Genomic DNA, 19,670 nt, shown 5'->3' on the forward strand with positions numbered 1-19,670 from the left:
CAAAACCCCAAATTACCCCCCAACACCACCTGCACGAAAATGTTTCAATTCTAGAAGCTCTGAAATGCAATCTGGGACTATTCCAGACAATAAACTGCAGTGAGTGCAGCATCCATTTAGTGAAGAAAAAAAAAAAAAACAACTTTCTTTATTCAAATTCATTCCAGTAGTATTCTGCTCTTACAAGGATGCAGCAGTTTTCTAGTTTGGCAGATTGTTGGTTTTTTTTTTTTAGTTTATTTTCTACAAGCCCTCTGGTGGCTGAAAAGTCAGATGCGGGATGCACAAGACCTGTTACATTTGGGCCAAATGAACACTTGAGTAGGCTGGGCTTGTGCTGCTGCCCGCTCTTTCTGTCTTTGACGCTTCTGGCGTGAGGCCTCACTTCTTTCTGTCTCAAACTTCAGGCTGGCGGATTTGATGCTGGAACGCCAGCTGAGTCTATCTGTAGCTAGATGCTGCCATGACTGATGCTGAATGCCTGCAAGGGAGAGCTGTTTCTTCAGCTGGTACTTATAGCGCTTTTTGGGGGCCCCTTGGTTTCGTCTCCCTTCCTTGAGCTCGCCAAAGAGAATTAATTTCGGCATGCGTGTATCATCCATCCTGGCTACGTGACCTGCCCAACGAAGCTGTTGTTTGAGTATAACAGACTCCATGCTGGGCAATTTGGCTCTGGTAAGGATGTCCTCATTTGAGACGTAGTCCTGCCACTTGATCCCGAAGATGTTTCGGAGACAACGCTGATGAAAGCGTTCCAGTAATCTGATCTGCTGGTGATACAGAACCCAGGTTTCAGCTCCATACAGGAGGGTAGGGACCACAATGGCTCTGCAGACCTGCACTTTTGTGGAAAGGCGCAGTGCATGATTCTGCCAGACTTTCTTTGAGAGTCGACCAAAAGAACTGCTGGCCTTGGCAAGGCGACTGTCTAGGTCCTTGGCAACAGATGCGTCGTTTGAGATAACACTACCGAGACACGTGAAGTGCTCTACTGCATTCAGGCTGGTACCCTCGATGTTGATTTGGGGTGGGGTATATGCTGTATGGGGGACCGGTTGATATAGCACCTCTGTCTTTCTCAGGCTGATGGTAAGGCCGAAGGCTCTTGCTGCTTCAGCAAAACAGTTGACAATGTGCTGCAAGGCTTGCTCCGTATGGGTGACGAGGGCACAGTCATCTGCGAAGAGCAGCTCCATGATTAGCTGTTCTGTGATCTTAGTGTGGGACAGAAAGCGCCGCAAGTTAAACAGACTTCCGTCGGTTCTGAAGCGGATATAGATGCCGTCTGTCAAGTCTTCTTTGGCCTCACGAAGCATCATGCTGAAGAAGATGGAGAACAGAGTGGGCGTGAGGATGCAACCTTGTTTGACGCCATTTGAGATGGAGAAGCTGCCGGACAGAGTCCCGTTGTACTTCACTTGTCCCATCTGGCCTTCATGCAGCTGGCGGATGATGGTGAGGAGCTTTGGAGGGCAGCCAAGGCGTGCAAGAATCTTCCACAAACCCTCACGACTGACTGTGTCAAAAGCCTTGGTTAAGTCTATGAAGGCTGCATAAAGGGCCATGTTCTGTTCTCTGCACTTCTCCTGGATCTGTCTCAGGACGAAGATCATGTCGGTGGTTCCTCTGTTGGCCCGAAATCCGCACTGACTCTTGGGAGTATTTTCATGTGCTATGGTAGGGGTAAGCCTGTTGAGCAGCACTCGAGCCAAAATCTTACCTGCTATTGAGAGGAGAGTGATGCCCCTGTAATTAGAACAGTCGGACTTGTCGCCCTTGTTCTTGCACAGGGAGACAATGACCGCATGCCGAAGGTCATGTGGAACCATTTCCTTTTCCCAGCAACTGGAGAAGAGAATCTGAAGCTTGTCGAGGACTGCCTCACCTCCATTTTGGTACACCTCTGCTGGGATGCCATCTATGCCAGGAGACTTCCCTGGATTCAGCTGTGTGGTGGCCTTTCGGATCTCTTCAAGTGTTGGGGGGTCATCAAGTTCCCATTTCACCTCCACCTGGGGAATCTTCTCGACTGATGACTCTTGCACAGTGCGCTTGTCACTGAAGAGGTTTTCAAAGTGTTCTGACCAATGCTGCATAATGGTTTCCTTGTCCGTCAGAAAGGTGGAGCCGTCTGAGGAGCGCAGGGGTGCTTGCACTTGATGTGCTGGCCCATGGATGGTCTTAAGGGCTTCATAAAAGGAGTGCATGTCTCCGGCATCGACATGTTGTTGTGTCTTCTCCGCAAAAGCTAGCCACCAGTCGTTCTGCAGTATGCGGAGCTTGCTTTGCAGTGTGGAGCAGGCATTTCTGTAAGCTGTCTTGGCAGAGTGGTCATCAGGTTTAGCTAAAAGAGTCTTGTGGCATGCACGTTTCTTTTCTAGTCATTCCTGGATCTGTGCATCAGACTCATCAAACCAGTCTTTATTTTTCCTGGCTGAGAAGCCCACTACTTCTGCTGCCATCTCCTGAAGGTCCTGGTCTTTAATCTCATCCACTGTTGTTCAGGGTCGTCAGGCAGGCCTTCTTCTCCACCCAGTCTCTCCTCTAGTTTGGCCTGGAACTCCATTTTGGTGTCTATGTCTTGCAGCTTGTGGACTTGTAGCTTCTTAAACTGTGGGCCTTTCTTCTTAGGAGGGGGCTTGAAAGTGAAAGCAATCTTGGAACGGACCAAGCGATGATCCATATAGGAATCCACGCTAGGCATCACCCTGGTATGTAGTACGTCTCTTCTATCATGCTGTCACGTCAGAACGTAGTCGAGAAGGTGCCAGTGTTTGGAGCGTGGGTGTCTCCAGGTTGCTTTGAATCTCTCTTTCTGTTGGAACAGGCTGTTGGTGATCGTCAAGTCATGTGCAGAGCAGAACTCCAGCAGCAGGCGGCCACTGTCGTTACAGTTGCCTATGCCATGTTTCCCTAGCACGTCCTTCCATACATCAGAGTCGCGGCCCACTCTGGCGTTGAAATCTCCCATGATGAGGAGCTTGTCCTGGGTGTCGACGCGCTGTAGAAGGTTGTGCAGATCGCTACAGAAAGCCTCCTTAACTCCGATGTCGGCCTGCATGGTTGGGGCATACACACTAACAATAGCGGCAAAATCCTTGTTGTTGATGGGGAGCCGGAGTGACGAGTCAGAATGTCCAACTGGCAAACTGTGTAACCTATGTGCTATGGCGCTCTTAATCATGAACCCGACCCCTGAGAGTCGACGATCTTCGTTAGCCTTCCCTGACCAGAACAGTGTGTAGCCTGTGCCATCCTTGGTGAGTGACCCTTGGTCTGCAAAGCGCACCTCGCTGAGTGCAGCAATGTCTATGTCAAGCCTTGCTAGCTCTTTGGCGACTAAGGCTGAGCGTCTTCGAGGACGATCGCTATTGTCTGAGTCCATCATTGTGCGTACATTCCAGCACGCAATTTTCAGGTTCTTTGTTTTACTTTTTGCACTGCATGTAGTGATGCCAACCGGGTCTAGTGAGACAAGCCATGTTTAGACCACCTTTTCTAGGTCTGTCTCCATGTGGAGCAAGCAGGGCTATCCCTAAACAGGGCTGCTTGGTCACCCAGGGCCCTGCCGGATGATGCTGTTGTCTCGGGTCAGCAATCAAACGACCATAGCTCCTGAGCCGCCTGCATGCAGGATCGAGACTGCAGCTCCCACTGCCATCATGCACCTGCTGTTTTCGCCTCTTCCCATCGCTGCAGGGCTTTCCTTCCCGCCTGCGCTTGTTGCTTAAAGTGTGGATCAGCTCGCGCACACCAGTTCCACTCTTTAGGCAAGGTGGCACTCCACAGTGGCACAGACAAGCTGAGACGGCTGTGGCGACCACCAGGCTGTAGGTTTTACATCAGAGTGACCTTCTCCTAGCCTCTGGCTAAAGAACCTTCCTCGGAGCCACGGGGGCAGTAACCCAGGCTGGGGGTTTAACATCAGGGTTTTCCTTCCCCTAGGTGGACCGCCTTAACAGGGCTAATGAGTCCCATCTACCCACTGCTATAACCCAGTCAGCTGGGAGGCTCGTGATGGCGGGAGCGCCTAGATCCCGTATAGGTCATGGACCTACCACTGCCATACTTGAATAAACAATATCTGTGTTGTAAAACAATAACAACAAAAACACAAAGCCAACCTAGTCAAAACCAAAGTGAGTGGAGCTCCAGGAAAACCTACCTGAAACAATCTAAAACTAACTGAAAATAAATCTGACGCAATCTAAACCGAAAACAATTCATCTAGCGCAACGTAACTATAGCTTGTAAGCTAACAAACGGAATATCAAATCAAATCAAATTTATTTATTTATTTATATAGTGCCAAGTCACAACAAACAGTCGCCCCAAGGCGCTTTATATTGTAAGGCAAGAGCCACACAACAATTACAGAAAAACAGAAAAAAAAAGTTTGGCAGATAGTTCTGGAGGAAATCACTGAAGAAATTAACACATTGAAAATATGGTTTGACCGAAACAAATTGTTATTAAATAAGACAGGGATGAAGTGGAGGTGTAAGAGTCACTAGGTGTTCACAGGAAACACTTATTTATGTATGTATGTATGTATGTATGTTCATTGTTAGTTGCTTTTATATTTTCTGTTGTGTTTCTATTCAGGTTCTTTTTGCCTCTTTCTCTAAAATTGTATATAATAATCATTAGATTATTAATATATAAACAAAAATAAATTTAAGAAATATTCCAATTTGAAAACAAATGCACCCGAACGTGATGAGAGCTGCTTAATGCTAACTTTTAACATTGAAAATGCCATAGACATGCTAACGCGTTAGTGTTGCTCCCGTTTTTAAGTTATAAAATACATCAACTGTTTCAGAAGACCATAACAGGTCGGTTTAACATAGAAAATGTCAATAATACTCACAGAAGTATGCTCTTTAGGGTTTTAGCGGGGGAAAATTAAGCGAAAGAAAGAAAGAATAAACGAAGCAATAGGTCGAAGCATTGCTTGGACTGGTTCACGGTTCAAAGCAAAGCCGTGCTGCAAATAGTACAGATACTTGTGTGAAAATGTAATGAGTAGAAGTCAGAAGTAGGCAGAAAAATAAGTAAAGGAGTAAAGTATAGATACCTAAAAAGTGTACTTAAGTACAGCAACGAAGTATTTGTACTTCGTTACTTGACACCTCTGGTGACATGACAAGAAAAGTTAATTTTTAAAATTTATTAGCTGCAGATGAAATCAAGCAAATTTCCCCATGTTTATTACTTAATTTCGCAGGGCACATGGCACCAAAAAATAAAACAATACACCAATATTTTCATAATTCTTTCTTTATTTAAAATTGTCAGCTTATTTTGCATTTCATTTACCAGAGATATGCACTTTAAGGAAGGAAGTAGAAGTTCAAATAAAAAACATGATAGTTGGACAGTTTTTCTGGCGATAGTGGCAATTACTAAGGGTGAGTGGGAGGGGGTTTCTGAGAAAATTTTGATTTTCTTTGGGTCTGTTGATAGCTTATGGTGCTTTTTCAGGACAACATTAAGAATGAATGTCATTATATTTAATTTATAAATTACAGTAATAATGTATTTATCATTACCAAGAATCTAGGGCAGTCTTATTTTACACATTATTTAAATACTACCTCAATCAAAATTTTCTTTTGCCTCCCTTTGAAGAGTGCATTCACATTATGACTTTATTTCTTGAGGTACGTGAATGAAATTGTTTAAAAAAATATTTCTGGACAGTTTGAATGTGAAACATTTCATTTTGAGTAGTAGTACAAAAACATAGGATATACATTAATGGCTTTAACCAGCTTAGAAGCTTCACAAATACACAAATCTGACATTGGTGCAATGCATCATATTTAATCAACATTGATGGTGGGTTAGAAATTCATTAACACGTTGAAATGAGTCCATTGTCCTCAGGTTCAAACACATCAAAAATTAACATCAGCACATCAAAAATTCTGAACGTTGATAAACTGTAGACTTTGGATAATTCATTATCAATGATAATGTTAATGACACTTGCCAAAAATCATTTTTGATGTTGATTAGAGAACATCTAGCTGCTGCCAGTGGTCCAGGATGGCTTGTAGACACTTGCACACACACTGATCTACATGAAATCAGTGTTTATATTCAAATCCTGATATTTCAGAGGGAATATTTTCACACTCAGAACCTGGCATGCGTTGATCTGGCTGCTTCGAGGCTGTCTGCTTCATTGACACAATCCTGCAGCTTTTTCTCTATGCACAACTGCTTTATGTAGTTACTGTAGTACGGGTCCAGCTTCTGTGACTGTTTGAAGATCTCAACATCTTCATTCATTCATGTATATTAATGCTCCCTGTGATTTTCTTTGACTTCAGCCACGCTCCACTTGTCCAACCCGCCCGCTCTCAGCCTGACTCTCCTCGTCCTGCTGTCGTACCACTCCGTGGTATTTTCTTGCCAGATCGGAATTCACAGCGAGTGTTTGTCTGCTCCTTTTGTGCCTGGCCACAACCTCGCCGGAGAAGGTTTTGACATCATCACCCTGAAACGCAAAGGAGCCTATTTGATTGACGTGACGAGTTATAACACCAAGAATGACACATGTACTCTCTGCAAAACCCTCTTCAAGACAACCAACTGCAAAAGGTAAATCACAAAGGCACACAGTTTAAAATGATTAAATATCAGGTGATACACAGCCAAAGACTGAAAGTTACAGTGCATCCAAAAAATATTCACAGTGCTTCACTTTTTCCACATTTTGTTATGTTACAGCCTTATTACAAAATACAGTAATTTTTTGGGGGGGACCGTGTGACCATCTAGTACATAGGTGTCAAACTGATTCCAGAAAGGGCCAAGAGGGTGCAGGTTTTCTTTGTAACCACCAACTCCACCAGGTGATTTCACTGATGAACTCTTCCCATCTGCTCAAAGTGACGTTCATCAGTGAAATCACCTGGTGGAGTTGGTGGTTACAAAGAAAACCTGCACCCTCTTGGCCCTTTCTGGAATCAGTTTGACACCTATGATCAAGTAGATGGGTCAAAATCCATCTACTGGATGGGAGTGTCAATAGCATCCACCTGTCACACAGTTGCTATTTGGTGCGCTCACACACTTAACAAACAAAATTTTCAGTTTTGCAAATGCCTTTTTTTTCCAAATGAAAAAAAATGACATTTTTACAAATAAATAAACCAACCAACCAGTAATCAGAGGAAGCTCATTTTCCCAAAATGCCTTATGGCATCTGTGAGTTTTAATGCTCAAACCTTCAGAATTAGTGCATTACTTGAAAACTAAAAGATATTGTGATATTTTCACTTTATAAAAATGACAGAGTTGACCTTAATGTCGATGAACTGTCTGGAATTAGTTTTGTTTATAAATTAAAACCATAAGTGAAAACTGCTTTGCCTTTGATCTCACCTGCCACACGTCTGGGGCATTGTATGTTGAATGTAAATGACTCTTCCTTATAGCAGTGGGCAGGGCGCACAAAGTCAAGCTCTGACTCATTGTTTGTGTTGGGTTTGTGATTGTCTTCGATTTTACTCAGAAACGTCAGCGGTGCTTAAACTCAAAACCAGTTTGTCAGTAGCTGACAGTTAGCTGTAGCTTCCGCTAAATTTTTTATTGGTTTATCGGTTTAGCGTTATAAAAGTAAACTTTTCAATTAGTGGATTTGCGGTTATCGAAGCTAACTTTTTGGTTAGCTATGCCTACCACTGCCAGTCCATCCCTAAAAATCGGCCCGCCTTTTGCATCTGCGCATGCGTCATTTCGGACCACAGCAGCAGAGTCTCTTCACCAAAACAATCAAATGGATTAATGGGATTATTAACCATCAGATGATAAAGGTAAAACCTCTTAAATCATTCTAAAGTCAGTTTTAAGCAGAAACAAGGCTGTTTTAAGCAGAAACTCTGCAAAATTCCATGACACATTGAAATGCCCGAAGCGCAGTGACCACATCAGCTAGCAGCTCGTTTAGCCGTGGCTTCTGCCACCTTTTATGATGAAATAATGCTGAATTTATGTGGAAATGATTGTTGTACAAAAGCTTCAGATATCTGTCGCTGAGATAGATGATGACTGGTGTGCAGTTTGAAGCAGAAACGAGGTGTTAATCCATGAACTGCATCATGAACGCGTCATCATGGGGGACCGATTTTTAGGGGGACCGTTTGGTTGGTGACACCGGTACACCAGATGTCTTGTCCATGCCTGCCTTTGCTCCTCTGACTTTTGTATTTTTGCCTCCTCAGTGTTATGATTTTGGATTCACAATCTGGAGTACATTTTTCCATTGTCTTGCCCTATTAAAAACCACTAAATAATTACCTCATCCTTTGGAGTAATCTTGTTTGCGCATTTGGTTTTAATTTACCATAATCCATAACATAATTCATAACCCATATCTGAGCTAAAATTTAAACTTCATGGCAATGGCTGTGAATATTTATGTGCATATGATTTTTTTTTCTTTTTAATAAATTTGCAAAACTAAAAAAAAAAAAAAAAAAAACTTTTTCACATTGTCATTATGGGGTATTGTGTGTTGAATTTTGAGGAAAAAAATTAATTTCATCCATTTTGGAATAAAGCTGTAACATAAATTATGGAAAAAGTGGATGCACTGTACATATACAAGCATTTATAATCAGAAAGGTGAATGAAAGGCTTCACTCATTGTAACAATGACGTTTCACCTTTTCAGCTCCCCCTTTCTGTCCAGGACTGGCGTGCATCCAGCCGCTGCAGTTATCACCTCGACAACAGAGTCCACACATCTATAAGGTACCTCCTCGCAATCACTGAAAGTATATATTTCATTTCAATTTATTTGTATTGTGCCATATCATATTAGAGAAGAACCAACTAAGTTGACAACCACAACAATGTAAAAGTTCAACAAAAAGCAATACAAGAGATTTTTTTGACAATGAACAGCAATGAATGTAAAACTGATAAAATGAAAACAATAACATTCAGTTACAATAAAATTCAAACAATTAAATTGAGTAAAAGTGCAAAACAATACCACTAAATGAGTGTTAGTTGTAAGAAACAGTCTTATCACAAGTTGCAAACTGTTCCTTAAACAAAAAGGTGACTGATAAGAAAAGTCCCTATAACCAGTTTACCTCTTCTTAACACTCAGAAGACACAACAAAACATGATCCTGAGAATGGACCGAACGGATACATCAGACATGAAAGTTTTCAGGTTATTCCCAGAATTCTGTTTTTTTTTTTTTTTCTTTTTTTTTTCTTTTTTTTTTGTAGATCTATGTATTTTTCCAGGAAAAAGGTGTGACCAGATTTTTTTTTTTTTTTTGTTGGGGGGGGGGGGGTAATATATTTTGCGTAAAAAAAAAAGTCTTAGCTCTGAGATGCTGAACAACACCACCTGGGGCAGCTCACCCCAAGATATTTTATGAACTCGAGTACTTGCATAACCACCATATTTGGAGACGTGCGCCTACACAGATATGACACAGTTTACTGCAGCACCAAGCTTGTGGTATCATATTCATGAAGACTTGAGGCTGTACTTGCAGCCAAAGGTGCATCAACAAAGTATTGAGCAAAGGGTGTGAATACTTATGTAAACCTGATTTCTTCCGTTTTTATTTTTAAAAAATTTGCAAAAATTAAACCTTTTTTCATGTTGTCAATATGGGGTGTTGAGTAGAATTTTGAGGGGAAAAATTAATTTCATCCATTTTGGAATAAGGCTGTAACATAACAAAATGTGGAAAATGTGTAGCATTTCTGAATGCACTGTATATTATGTACCAGATTGTCACGTAACTTTGTGAATTTTAATAAATACTGTATTTTACAACATTTTTCTGAAATCTTCAAATGAAAGTCTCTCTGAAATGTCTTCAGTTTATTGCTCTAAAATGCAGATGAATGTGCTAGCCCATGAAGAACTTTATATGTTAAATCAAACCTCAAATCAGACCTCACGTGTAGAAGAAGGCAATCTAGAAAACAAAACTAGTCAATTCTAAAAGAAACAAAGGCATGAATCAGTGTCTCTGCATCCACCACTGAGACGCTGAATCCTTGCAATTAAAGAATGCAAAGTATAACACCAGAGTTCACCCTCATTTTTTTTAAAGTTATTACTCTGTTGGATGACACATGAATCCAGTATTAACTGGTTTTTGTGCCTCCAGTGAACAATCACCACTAATTTGTGTAGGAGTTGAAGAGCAAGCATTTACTGGACATCTCGCTGATGCTTAACAATCTTTCTATGTCCCAATTTTAGAGGAATTATCAGCATGAATCGACATATAAAGCTGGGTGTCATCAGCATAACAGTGAAAAGGAAGTCCGTAGCTTCAGAAAAATTCTCCAAGAGGTGCAATATATATAGAGAGGAACAAAGGACCAAACACAGCACCCTGCAGGTCCCCGTAAATTATTGGAATACTGGATAAAGCACTGCACTAATCAGAATCAGAGTAGCTTTTATTCGGCAAGTATCCACAGAATACAAGGAATTTGACTTCGGTTTGAGCTGCATGTATAATATACAGTAAACACTGAATAATTCACAGTAATAAAATGTGCAAATCAGATCCAGCAACCAGAAGTGTGCTTCACCACACTGCAGCTTCCACATCTGAGTCCATCACCAGCTTCGCACCACAATCTGCATTGCTGTATGCATAGACTGAACTTGTAGTATTTATTCTGTGTTCACAGCTCACTGCTGTCAAGCTACTCCAACCTAGTCAGCAACTGGCAGGTAGGAAATATCTCACAGCTGTTTCCCACGTGTACAGCACACTGAGAGTGACAATGTTTTCATACCTATCACATCATGATTTGTCTGTATTTGAATGTGTGTGTGTGTGTGTGTGTGTGTGTGCGATGTCACTGTAAAATGCTGTAAATGTTTGCATTAGATGAAAAATGCTAAAGAACTGAAGTCAGTCATTTACAGTGCATCGAGAAAGTTTTCACAGCTTTTCACTTTTTCCACATTTTTTTTATGTTACAGTCTTTTTTGTCATGGTTGAGCTTGTGGGGTTGTAATCGGGAATGTTTTGCTCCGTCTAGGTGTTTATTTTATGTGTGGGTTTTCTTTGTCTGGGTGATTATTTCATGCGTGGGTTCTGGTTGGGGGTTTTCTGTCTGTATCACTTCCTGTTCCGGAGCACAGCGGTGTTTTTCTGTATCTGTTAGCTGTTTAATCTGCGCAGTTAGATTGATCTAGTTAACTAGATAACGATTTGTTTCACAGTGTAATCTTCACGTGCCTTAACTAAAGCACTCCCTCTGCTGAATCACCTCTAAATTATTTACACATTATTCACTTTGTGTGTTTTTAGGAATCCGCTAGCTTAACGCAGCTACTAGCTCTTAGCCGATTTAGCATGGCGGCTTCTCCTGTCTCTCCCGCACTTTTCTGCTCTGGGTGTGAAATGTTTAGTTATTCCTCGGCCTGCTCTAGCAGTAATGGTACTTGTAATAAGTGTAGCTTATTCGTAGCTTTGGAGGCCAGGCTGGGCGAATTGGAGACTCGGCTCCGCACCATGGAAAATTCTACAGCTAGCCAGGCCCCTGTAGTCGGTGCGGACCAAGGTAGCTTAGCCGCCGTTAGTTCCCTTCCAGCAGATCCCGAGCAGCCGGGAAAGCAGGCCGACTGGGTGACTGTGAGGAGGAAGCGTAGTTCTAAACAGAAGCCCCGTGTACACCGCCAACTCGTTCACATTTCTAACCGTTTTTCCCCACTCGGCGACACACCCGCAGAGGATCAAACTCTGGTTATTGGCGATTCTGTTTTGAGAAATGTGAAGTTAGCGACACCAGCAACCATAGTCAGTTGTCTTCCGGGGGCCAGAGCAGGCGACATTGAAGAAAATTTGAAACTGCTGGCTAAGGCTAAGCGTAAATTTGGTAAGATTGTAATTCACGTCGGCAGTAATGACACCCGGTTACGCCAATCGGAGGTCACTAAAATTAACACTGAATCGGTGTGTAACTTTGCAAAAACAATGTCGGACTCTGTAGTTTTCTCTGGGCCCCTCCCCAATCGGACCGGGAGTGACATGTTTAGCCGCATGTTCTCCTTGAATTGCTGGCTGTCTGAGTGGTGTCCAAAAAATGAGGTGGGCTTCATAGTTAATTGGCAAAGCTTCTGGGGAAAACCTGGTCTTGTTAGGAGAGACGGCATCCATCCCACTTTGGATGGAGCAGCTCTCATTTCTAGAAATCTGGCCAATTTTCTTAAATCCTCCAAACCGTGACTATCCAGGGTTGGGACCAGGAAGCAGAGTTGTAGTCTTACACACCTCTCTGCAGCTTCTCTCCCCCTGCCATCCCCTCATTACCCCATCCCCGTAGAGACGGTGCCTGCTCCCAGACCACCAATAACCAGCAAAAATCTATTTAAGCATAAAAATTCCAAAAGAAAAAATAATATAGCACCTTCACCTGCACCACAGACTAAAACAGTTAAATGTTGTCTATTAAACATTAGGTCTCTCTCTTCTAAGTCCCTGTTAGTGAATGATATAATAATTGATCAACATATTGATTTATTCTGTCTTACAGAAACCTGGTTACAGCAGGATGAATGTGTTAGTTTAAATGAGTCAACACCCCCGAGTCACACTAACTGCCAGAATGCTCGTAGCACGGGCCGAGGCAGAGGATTAGCAGCAATCTTCCATTCCAGCTTATTAATTAATCAAAAACCCAGACAGAGCTTTAATTCATTTGAAAGCTTGACTTGGAAGTCCCAAAAACCAGTTTTATTTGTTATTATCTATCATCCACCTGGTCGTTACTGTGAGTTTCTCTGTGAATTTTCAGACCTTTTGTCTGACTTAGTGCTTAGCTCAGATAAGATAATTATAGTGGGCGATTTTAACATCCACACAGATGCTGAGAATGACAGCCTCAACACTGCATTTAATCTATTATTAGACTCAATTGGCTTTGCTTAAAATGTAAATGAGTCCACCCACCACTTTAATCATATCTTAGATCTTGTTCTGACTTATGGTATGGAAATTGAAGACTTAACAGTATTCCCTGAAAACTCCCTTCTGTCTGATCATTTTTTTTAATAACATTTACATTTACTCTGATGGACTACCCAGCAGTGGGGAATAAGTTTCATTACACTAGAAGTCTTTCAGAAAGCGCTGTAACTAGGATTAAGGGTATGATTCCTTCTTTATGTTCTCTAATGCCATATACCAACACAGTGCAGAGTAGCTACCTACACTCTGTAAGTGAGATAGAGTATCTCGTCAATAGTTTTACATCCTCATTGAAGACAACTTTGGATGCTGTAGCTCCTCTGAAAAAGAGAGCTTTAAATCAGAAGTGCCTGACTCCGTGGTATAACTCACAAACTCGCAGCTTAAAGCAGATAACCCGTAAGTTGGAGAGGAAATGGCGTCTCACTAATTTAGAAGATCTTCACTTAGCCTGGAAAAAGAGTCTGTTGCTCTATAAAAAAGCCCTCCGTAAAGCTAGGACATCTTACTACTCATCACTAATTGAAGAAAATAAGAACAACCCCAGGTTTCTTTTTAGCACTGTAGCCAGGCTGACAAAGAGTCAGAGCTCTATTGAGCCGAGTATTCCTTTAACTTTAACTAGTAATGACTTCATGACTTTCTTTGCTAATAAAATTTTAACTATTAGAGAAAAAATTACTCATAACCATCCAAGACGTATCGTTATCTTTGGCTGCTTTCAGTGATGCCGGTATTTGGTTAGACTCTTTCTCTCCGATTGTTCTGAGTTATTTTCATTAGTTACTTCATCCAAACCATCAACATGTCTATTAGACCCCATTCCTACCAGGCTGCTCAAGGAAGCCCTACCATTATTTAATGCTTTGATCTTAAATATGATCAATCTATCTTTATTAGTTGGCTATGTACCACAGGCTTTTAAGGTGGCAGTAATTAAACCATTACTTAAAAAGCCATCACTTGACCCAGCTATCTTAGCTAATTATAGGCCAATGTCCAACCTTCCTTTTCTCTCAAAAATTCTTGAAAGGGTAGTTGTAAAACAGCTAACTGATCATCTGCAGAGATATGGTCTATTTGAAGAGTTTCAGTCAGGTTTTAGAATTCATCATAGTACAGAAACAGCATTAGTGAAGGTTACAAATGATCTTCTTATGGCCTCAGACAGTGGACTCATCTCTGTGCTTGTTCTGTTAGACCTCAGTGCTGCTTTTGATACTGTTGACCATAAAATTTTATTACAGAGATTAGAGCATGCCATAGGTATTAAAGGCACTGCGCTGCGGTGATTTGAATCATATTTATCTAATAGATTACAATTTGTTCATGTAAATGGGGAATCTTCTTCACAGACTAAGGTTAATTATGGAGTTCCACAAGGTTCTGTGCTAGGACCAATTTTATAAACTTTATACATGCTTCCCTTAGGCAGTATTAAGCCTTCAGCTTTCAGGCTCCTCTCCTGTGGAACCAGCTCCCAATTCAGATCAGGGAGACAGACACCCTCTCTACTTTTAAGATTAGGCTTAAAACTTTCCTTTTTGCTAAAGCTTATAGTTAGGGCTGGATCAGGTGACCCTGAACCATCCCTTAGTTATGCTGCTATAGACTGAGACTGCTGGGGGGTTCCCATGATGCACTGAGTGTTTCTCTCTCTTTTTGCTCTGTATGCACCACTCTGCATTTAATCATTAGTGATTGATCTCTGCTCCCCTCCACAGCATGTCTTTTTCCTGGTTCGCTCCCTCAGCCCCAACCAGTCTCAGCAGAAGACTGCCCCTCCCTGAGCCTGGTTCTGCTGGAGGTTTCTTCCTGTTAAAAGGGAGTTTTTCCTTCCCACTGTCGCCAAGTGCTTGCTCACAGGGGGTCATTTTGACCGTTGGGGTTTTTACGTAATTATTGTATGGCCTTGCCTTACAATATAAAGCGCCTTGGGGCAACTGTCTGTTGTGATTTGGCGCTATATAAATAAAATTGATTGATTGATTGATTGTCTTTTGCTTGGGGTTTGGTCTGGGTGTGTCTGGTCCCTTTTGTTTGCCACGTCCTCTTCCTGCTTGTTCTCCCGCACCTGTGTCTTGTTAACCCTCTTCACACTGACTATTTAAGCCTCATGTTTTCCAAATGTCTCTGGCATATCATTTGTGCTTTATGCCTGCATTTCCAGCCTTTTTGTCTCAGTGTTGTAGTTACCTGTTCATGTACTCACTGTCTTCCTGTTGTTTGACCTCGCCTGCCACCTTATGTTTTGGACACTGTTGCTGTGTATTGTTTGCTGTCCAGTGTACCGACTCCTGCCTGGAAAATGAGTAAAGCCTTTTGAATTTCCACTTTGGTGTTGGAATCCAGCAATTCTGTTCTGCCAATTTGTGTCTGACTTTATTCCAAAATGGATGAAATTCATTTTTTCCCTCAAAATTCTACACAGAATACCCCATTACGACAGCGTGAAAAGATTTTTTTTTTTTTATATATATTTTTACATATTTATTAAAAATAAAAAACTATGAAATCACATGTATCTAAGTATTCGCCTTTGCCATGAAGCTCACAACTGACCTGAGGTGCATCCTGTTTCCACTGATCATCCTTGATGTTTCTACAGCTTGACTGGAGTCCACCTGGGGTAAATTCAGTTGATTGGACATGATTTGAAAAGGCACACACCTGTCTACATATAAGGTCCCACAGTTGACAGCGTATGTTAGATCACAAACCAAGCATGAAGTCAAAGGAATTGTCTGTAGACCTCCAAGACAGGATTGTCTTGAGGCACAAATCTGTGGAACAGTACAGAAACATTTCTGCTGCTTTGAAGGTTCCAATGAACGCAGTGGCCTCCATCATCCATAAATATAAAAAGTTTGGATCCACCAGGACTCTTCCTAGAGCTGACTGCCCTGAGTTATTGGGGGAGAAGGATCTTAGTCAGGGAGGTGACCAAGAACCCACTGGTCACTCTGTCAGAGCTCCAGCATTCCTCTGTGGAGAGAGGAGAACCTTCCAGAAGGACTATCTCTGCAGCAATCCACCAATCAAGCCTGTATGGTAGAGTGGACAGACAGAAGCCACTCCAAAGGCACATGGCAGCCCACCTGGAGTTTGCCAAAAGGCACCTAAAGGACTCTCAGACCATGAGAAACAATATTCTCTGGTCTGATGAGACAAAGATTAAATTCTTTGGCATGAATGCCAGACATGATGTTTGGAGGAAACCAGGCACCATCCCTACAGTGAATCATGGTGGTGGCAACATCATTAGGAAATTAAACATTTTAATATTTCAGACTTTAATTTTAACCACCTTAGATAGTGTGGTATTTTTGAGTTTAATAATGTTCTGACTGATTTTTGATGTAATTTGGATGATTCTGAATCATTGTTACTTGTTTTCCTGATCATTTTATTTTGATTCTTTTATTAGCACACCGCACATCCACCGGCGCGGCTCCACCTGAAGCCCGAGGCGCCAGCGCAGTTCCACCGGCGTGGCTTTACCGAGGTGCCAGCACGGATTTATCTGACCATGGGTCCGAAGAAGGCACTGACGGCGGAGGAGGGAGACGATATCAAGAAGTCCCTGGACTTTTTGTCTGAGGAAATCTCTGTTGTTAAAATGCAGCAGAAATCCATTATGGAGCTGGTGGAAGAAGTGAAGGCTCTCCGGATCCAGAATGCCGAGAAAGACCGGCATCTGGTGCACCTGGAGAACCGTGTTGCGGAGTTGGAACAGTACACAAGGATGAACGACGTTATTATTATAGGAATTCATATTAAACCTCAGTGGAACAACAGGTGGCTGACTTCCTGCAGTCTAAAGGTATTCAAATGGACTGTAATAACATTGAAGCGTGCCACCCCCTGCCCAGGAGAGAGGATGGAGACAAGCGAGCTGTTATAATGAGGTTTGTCAACAGAAAACATAAAATGGCATTGTTAAAACAGGGACGGAAACTCAAAGGAACAAACGTATTCATCAATGAACATCTGACCAAAAGAAACGCAGACGTTGCCAGGAAAGCTCGTTTCTTAAAAAAGCAGGGAAAAATTCAACAGACATGGACATCCAACTGCAAAACATTCATCAAACTGAACGGAACACCAGAACAAGCGAAGGTTATGGTAATCAGGAACATCGAGGAACTGGACAAATACGATCAATAAGGTATGAGGACACAAACACATCACAACACCATGACACAGACCAGAGGAACCTATTCATCTACTACATCATCTACATCTGGAGACAAGAAGGATATAACTCAAAGGATTGCTGATCATGGAAAACTAGAACTGAGAACATTTAAATACACAGCCACAATGTACTGGACTTGGAGCACGATATAGACCCGGACAATAATTTCTTCTCAAATATTAATGACAGTTGTTGCTATTATACAGATGAACAGTTTAATCGGATCATTAAAACGGATAACAAATTATCAATAATCCATTTCAACAGCAGAAGTCTGTATGCAAACTTTAACAACATTAAAGAATATTTAAGTCAATTTAAAAAAAATATTTAACATAATTGCTATATCAGAAACATGGATCAATGAAGATAAAGGAATGGATTTTGAACCGATCGAAGCAGTGGTTCGCAGATTGAAGCAATGCTTCGACCTATTGTTTCGTTTATTCTTTCTTTCGCTTAATTTTCCCCCGCTAAAACCCTAAAGAGCATACTTCTGTGAGTATTATTTACCTTTTCTATGTTAAACCGACCTGTTATGGTCTTCTGAAACAGTTGATAGATGTATTTTATAACTTAAAAACGGGAGCGACGCTAACGCGTTAGCATGTCTATGGCATTTTCAATGTTAAAAGTTAGCATGAAGCAGTTCCAGCTGTCTTCACGTTCGGGTGCATTTGTTTTCAAATTGGAATATTTCTTAAATTTATTTTTGTTTATATATTAATAATCTAATGATTATTATATACAATTTCAGAGAAAGAGACAAAAAGAACCTGAATAGATACACAACAGAAAATAAAATATAAAAGCAACTAATGAACATACATACATACATACAGAAATAAATGTTTCCTGTGAACACCTAGTGACTCTTCCACCTCCATTTCATCCCTGTTTTATTTAAGTTTAATGACAGTTTGTTTCGGTCAAACCATATTTTCAATGTGTTAATTTCTTCAGTGATTTCCTCCAGAACTATCTGCCAAACTAGAAAACTGCTGCATCCTTGTAAGAGCAGAATACTACTGGAATGAATCTGAATAAGGAAAGTTGTTTTTTTTTTTTTCTCACTAAATTGATGCTGCACTCACTGCAGTTTATTGTCTGGAATAGTCCCAGATTGCATTTCAGAGCTTCTAGAATTGAAACATTTTCGTGCAGGTGGTGTTGGGGGGTAATTTTGGGTTTGGGGTCTTGGGCCACATGTAGAACAAATCAGTTTTTAAATTAAGCTTTCAATTCATATAGTGGCATCTACCTTTTTTTTTTTTTTTTTTTTTTTTTTAAAGGTTACTTTATACTTTTATACTTTAAGTAGGTTTTGGAGCACATACTTTTTCACTTTTACTTGAGTAAAGAGGTCAAGTTGATACTTCAACTTTTACCAGAGTGTTTTTAAACTGCAGTATTTATACTTCTACTTAAGTAACAATTGTGTGTACTTTTGACACCACTGTTAGTTACTTTGCTGATTAGTTACTTTGCTGATTGCTCAGTCAGTTAAGTGTAACCAAGTTAGATTACTAGTTACCTTATTAGTTACATTACTTATTAGCTGCAAGTTTTCGGCAGATTTTAATAAAGTAATTGCATAAAGCTGCTAATGAAGTAATTGTATAAAGTATCTGTATAAAGCAACTAAAAAAGTAACTAAGAAAGTACCTTTTCAAAGGTACTTTGACAACACTGCTAAAGACATACATGTTAGGTGAATTGTGCACTTTATAATCGTCCAGGTCTCCCTTGCAAAAGAGGTCTCAATCTCAGTGGGACTAACCTGGTTAAATTAATAGGAGCAAGTGTCTGTATTTTAGACTAAGTTTACATTATCTGGCATTCTTAATGGAGTAAGTCACCAGAATCTTCTCTTTATCAGTTTCTTTTAGATTATAAGACCGTTGTCAACCTGGAGATGAGAGGAACACGTTCAAGGGTGTATAACTTTGCTACATCCCAGAGTAGACTCAACCGCTGCACCTTCAGCACACATGAGACCACTTGTGTTGTGTGGGCCGCCAGAAGAGGAGGTACTGCTGGCCCACCACCAGAGGGCGCCCTGCCTGAAGTGCGGGCCTCAGGCAGGAGAGGGCGCTGCCACCACAGACACAGCCGGGGGTGACAGCTGTCACTCATTATCTCTTGACAGCTGTCACCCATCTACACTACATCATCTCACTCCATAAAGACCGGACGTCATCTCCACCTCGTTGCCGAGATATCATCTACCTGTGAAGGTAATATTCTCTGCTGTATTAAGTAATTGTGACTTACGTGTGTTCTGTTAGCAGCCGTTGTCCTGTGGTGCCTTGTCAGCTGGGTTAGGGTTAGGGTTACAACAACAGGATATCTCGGCCAACGTCATGGATCCCGAGGGGCGTCAACCATCTGTTGGACAGCCAATGGAAGAGCAGGGTGCACAGGCGTCGGCTGGAGGCGTGATTGGTGGGTTGCAGCACATCCTCACCGCCTTTACCGCTCGGATGGACC

The 19,670-nt window shown here is 41.5% G+C and overlaps 1 protein-coding gene across 1 annotated transcript in view; it reads right to left on the minus strand.

The window, feature by feature from the left end:
- Positions 1–5,813: 5,813 nt before the first annotated feature.
- LOC117525824 (perforin-1-like) overlaps positions 5,814–19,670 on the minus strand; it is a 44,237-nt gene continuing 30,380 nt past the window's right edge. The window contains exons 7-8 of the mRNA XM_034187751.1: positions 8,682–8,786; positions 5,814–6,508 (exon numbers count right to left, since the gene is read on the minus strand). The gene's annotated coding sequence lies outside the window, so the exon portion shown is untranslated. The remainder of the gene's footprint in view (positions 6,509–8,681; positions 8,787–19,670) is intronic.

The sequence above is a fragment of the Thalassophryne amazonica genome, chromosome 15, assembly GCF_902500255.1.
Source record: "Thalassophryne amazonica chromosome 15, fThaAma1.1, whole genome shotgun sequence".
Taxonomy (NCBI): Eukaryota; Metazoa; Chordata; class Actinopteri; order Batrachoidiformes; family Batrachoididae; genus Thalassophryne; species Thalassophryne amazonica.